The 4,837-nt window shown below is 48.8% G+C and overlaps 1 long non-coding RNA gene across 1 annotated transcript; it reads left to right on the top strand.

Moving 5' to 3' along the window:
• Window positions 1–2,101: 2,101 nt before the first annotated feature.
• LOC102495904 (uncharacterized) lies at window positions 2,102–4,174 on the top strand. The gene is made up of 3 exons (XR_003550678.1): window positions 2,102–2,167; window positions 2,407–2,559; window positions 3,937–4,174. It is a non-coding gene; the product is annotated as an uncharacterized LOC102495904 (long non-coding RNA).
• The last annotated feature ends 663 nt before the right edge of the window (window positions 4,175–4,837 follow it).

The raw sequence follows: 4,837 nt of genomic DNA, 5'->3' as shown, positions 1-4,837 counted from the left end.
ACTTGAACCATGGAGTTGGCCACATGGGATCCAGCACCTTAAGCACCGTGCTGCTTGCTTGGCCCCATGGACCTTCTGTGTCAGACAGGGTCTCGCACCATGTTTCCCTCCTCTTCTCTCAGTCTCCTGAGAAGCTGGACTACAGGTGCGGCCACCATGCCTGGTTTCAGGATGGCCCTCCATGTGACCTCAACCTGCCAAGCAGCAGCAGCACCACGCACCATCCCCGCCAGGCCCCACTTCATACTTTACTAGTCACACAGAGTATTTTTCGATATTTTCTCCATTTTGCAGATGAGAAAACCAATCTCAGAGTTTGTCAGTTACTCAGAATTGAACAGATGATGAAATACAATGCTGGGCTCAGTGAGGGTGGCCTGCTGGGGCCAGCCTTCTTTCCCAAATACTACCCTCTCCTCCATCCTAGCCTGCTGGTCTCCTGGCTCCACACTGCTGCTGCTTGCGGTCGGGTGAGTTTTGTACTGAACTAAGAGAGAAGAAGCTTCCACTCTGAAACCAGACACGTTTCTCCCGCGTTGTTCTTAGCCATTATGCTCAGCGTTCCCCAGAATTCTCTAGTTCTCTGCCGAGAAACTACTCCAGACTCCAGCCAACCCCCTGGCTGCAGTGGTCCATGCAGCCTGTTCTTTCCTTCTGGCCTCCATGCCCAAAGCCCATCCCTGGATCGTGGGTACACACGTGCATCTTGGGAGGTCTCTGGATTTGAACTAGGAAACTTTGTATGTGAGATTGCCTCCCAGAATATCCCAATTTATCAAGCTTCAAGTGACCCACACCCTCCATTCTAACCTGTTGAAAGATTGGCCCTGTCTGTAGCAAACATTTCCAATAAACAGCTGAAAAGTTACGAGCCACCTGTTCTGGCTGGTGATAGCATGTCTAAACCCAAAGACTGGGCTTTTTGAGAGTGGGCTTTCTAAACATCACTTTGAATACTTACACACCTATCCCTCAAGGATCGAACCGCACTTTCAGTATGACAGATGCTCAAAAAGACAAAGAGGAAATGAGTTGTGGGAAAGAGGGGAGGGAGAGAGGACGGAAGGGCAAATTCACGTCACTTGGTTTTTCCTCCCCTCCTGGTAGGAAAGCAGTAATCTGGATTTCTCATTATGTGAGCCTCTTATTTTCAGCCACAAAGCAGTTCTATCTTATTCTTCTGGAGTGGAAAAAAAGATGCTGCAAAGCCACACACCCTGCCAGCCCGGGATGCAGAAATGATAGAGGAGTATCTCAGAAGCACAGCAGGAGGGGTGCATGTCAGTGCAATGCAATCAGCCAGCGTCAAGTCCAGCGAGGAAAACTCGAGTTAACAACGCCCCTCTGCTTGGGAAAATTGTAGAGGCTGCAGAGGGAAAATGCATTTGAGAATATAGCCCATAATAAAGTACCTTTGCTGGGAGGCAAGTTATGAGAAGACAGACCTCGTGAGGTCAATATAACAGGGTTAAAAGTCCAAGGGTCTTCCAAGAGACAGAGACAAAGAAAGTAGTGGTGGAGGCTGTCCTGGGGAGCCGGTGTGGTGGACGGGGAAGAGCACAGGCCCAGGATAGACCCGAGGATATCAACGCCATCGCACTCCGTTTGGGTGGGCCAAACATTTCTTCACTGGTATCAGACTGAAATTCGGGGTCTATAAAACAGTGAAAATATCTGCCTCACAGGGTTGTTGGATGATTGAATGAAGTAATATCTGAACAGTGCCTGTTAAATATTAACTGTTTACTAGATGTGCACTTCTTTCCCCAAAGTAGAAACACGAAGTGTTGAAGCTACAGAAAAATGGAAGAGGGTCAGATGGTGGCACTGCAGTGAGACACAACACTGCAACACCGGCCCACAGGGGAAGGTTCCGGGTCCACCTCTAGAGACCTCTCAGGGGGTCCAGTGCCCATGACCTGGGCTGCCTGAAGCTCTGGGGTGGATCGGGTGGCAAGACCCTGCTGTGGGTGCTATCCTTTCATCTCTTTTTGTTTCTCTCCCTCATGAAAAAAATTACTTAATATGCTTCAAACAGGAGCGGAATGGGAAACTGAAGGGTAGCTAACCCCGCTCTCTTGTTTCACTACAGCAGGAGAAGAGCCCCATGCGGCTGCGTGGTGCAAGATTCCCAGGACCTAACGCACTGTTTACATGCGACAGTCAGGTCAGCGGGAAGACCAGGGGCTCTGCTGGGATGGGGCGGCAGGTCTTGTTCACATAGCGTCCTCCCTTCCTTTTCACCTGTGAGAGACTCCAGGCCCCTTTAAGACATCCTGCCAACATACCTTCTCACTGTTTCGGTCACAACACTGAATGTGGCAGCTAACATGTGCCACTTACAGTTTGGAAGGTGGTGGCCACTCTCAGGGAGCATGATGGGTTCTTTCTACTCTGTGATACCAGGGCACCAATCAAGGCGTCTGAGGCCACTGTTTGAGATACAGCTTCAAAACACAAGCTTGGGACAAGCCGATGGTGTAACAATTACGTCACTGGACTCCCATGCACTTGACCATGGTTCGAGTCCTGGACCCGGTGACTTAAAACTCATGCCAGGTGAGTGTGTGTGTGTGCCCAAGATCCCAAAGTGAGAATGGAGGAGAAGGGATTGTGGTGTGATCATGCGCCCAGAAGCGATTTCTCACTTTCTGTCTCTCTGTCTCTCCAGCAAGTGCACATGTCCTATAGCAAAAATCTTAAAGCAACAGAAAAAAATCCTCACAAGCTATAAGACCTGAAAGAATTTGACTGACCACTCTAAATCTCATCAGCAAATTTGGAAATAATTATATCATCAACTTCACAAGTTTTATTTTGGGATCGAGTGAGATCATACATGTCTCAGAGGTGACGGCCGATTTTCCCGAGGCCCAGGAGTTTCGTAAACACTAAGGCACCCCGCAGATGTGCATCACCAGGTTGCAAGCTGCTCAGGAACTTTGAATTTTAGATGGCCTTGGTGGCTTTTGTTTTTGAACAGTAGATGAGTATTTACTCATCAAAGGAGAAGAACTAGGGAGAGGCAAAGCAATATGATTCTCCATGTGTCCGCTAGGAAGTCCATTTTGCATCCGGAGGTGTCCTCCTGCACCCCTGGTTCTGTTCCCCTTTGTTCGTGACACACCTGGCACTGCCCCAGTTGGGGAAACACATTTGCGACAGATTGAACCTCCTTCTTTATTACGTGGGCCAGGTCCCCAGCCACTGCTCAGTTTCACTGGTGCCCAAGGAAGCACAGGTGTTGCTGGGTCCCAGGTTACTCCTCTGAAATCCACCAGTGTAGATATTCGTCCACACTGAATTCCACAGGCCGTGGGCCATCTGGGGTGGGAGATTGCCCTTCCCAGGAAGGAGATGCAGCAATAACAGGTGTTAATAAATGCAGATCCATGACCAGTGGCTGGCGTGGAGCACTTTATTAGGTAATCATATATTTTCATTAGTGATGGTGATGAAGCACTTAGGTTTTTATGGGGTGTTTTAATGTTTCATTTTGCCATCGTGCTTTATTATCACGCCAGCCCACTGCCTGCTGGGGGAGGCCTTGTCTGCTCTCTGCTTCTGTGCAAAAATCCTTCCAGACATTTCCTTTCCCCAAGCTTCGGACCTAAGATTACTTCCCATCTGCTTAAGGAGACAGCAGGGCCATTAAAGGCCATGAAGTCAATGACAAATCCAGCTCGTAATTTTTATGTCCTTGTTATAACCTGACGCACCCCCCACCCTGAATGTTACCACGAGGCCAACGTTTAAGTGCAGCAAGAGCAATCAGACAGCCTCATAATGAGCACTGCTCTTGGTACAAGGAGTGGACGAGAAGTGTTTGGGGAATAGAAGGAGGCAGCTCCTCTACTCCCTTGAGGAGTGAGGATGAGAAATGTGTGTTAGAACTTTCATTAGAGGTCATCTAATCTCGCAACCCCTCTCCTTCAGCACACACAGGAGCTGAGCCCAGGACGGAAAATGATGGCATGAAGTCACACACCGAGGATGGGAACTCAGGCCTCCAGTGCCAACCCAGGTTTGTCCTCCAGACTGTGCGGTCCTCACTGCTGGGCAAAGTTCAACTCAGCTCCCAGAGGCTTGCAGAAGCAGTCTCCATGGAAACACAACAGAGGAGATTCAGGGGACCAACCCGTTCATCTCGCCTCCCCATTTTGCAGATGAGTAAATTGAGGTGAGGAAAAATGGTTTACCTGAGATGATCCAGCCCCTAGTGTCAGCCGAAGCAGTAACCAAGCCAGGCAAAGACCATTAAGACAGCAGGGACCCTAAGAGGAATGTGATTCTCTCTCTCTTTAAATTGTGCTCATTTATTTCTTCCATGTAAGAGAGAGACAGAGAAAGAGCAACGTAGAGAGAGAAAAGCATTCTGAAAAGGGTCTTGATACATTACTCCATGCATGGCCTCAGCCAGCCCAGATCATCCCCAGAGGACACAAACCCAGCACCTCCCCATGTGGGTCGAGCTGTGTTGCTGTTGCACCATCGTCTGGCCCTGAGAACCATTTATTAAGTACTCACCGTTACTAGAGCGATGTTGCTGAAGAGCATTCTCAAGGCGCTGCTCCTGGGGTGTTGTGGATTACAAGTAAAAACACGTATGGGTTATTGTGACGACTAGTCTGCATTTCCTGGGCAGTGTGGCAAATTGAAAGGGCCAAAACATCATAGACAGAAAAGCAAGGGATATTATATTGTATTCACCTGTGCCATCAGGATGACCTTGAGTCTCAGTCTCCTAATCCGTAAAATGGAGATAAAAATTCAGCAACCCGAAGGCATTGAGAGAATTCAGCTAGGCAATATATGAAAAAAATGCTTTGCCACTGGC

The sequence above is a fragment of the Tupaia chinensis genome, unplaced genomic scaffold (genome assembly GCF_000334495.1).
Source record: "Tupaia chinensis unplaced genomic scaffold, TupChi_1.0 Scaffold000494_1, whole genome shotgun sequence".
NCBI lineage: Eukaryota > Metazoa > Chordata > Mammalia > Scandentia > Tupaiidae > Tupaia > Tupaia belangeri.
Note: the sequence above shows the minus strand (reverse complement) of the source record. Positions and strands in the feature narration are given on the sequence as shown.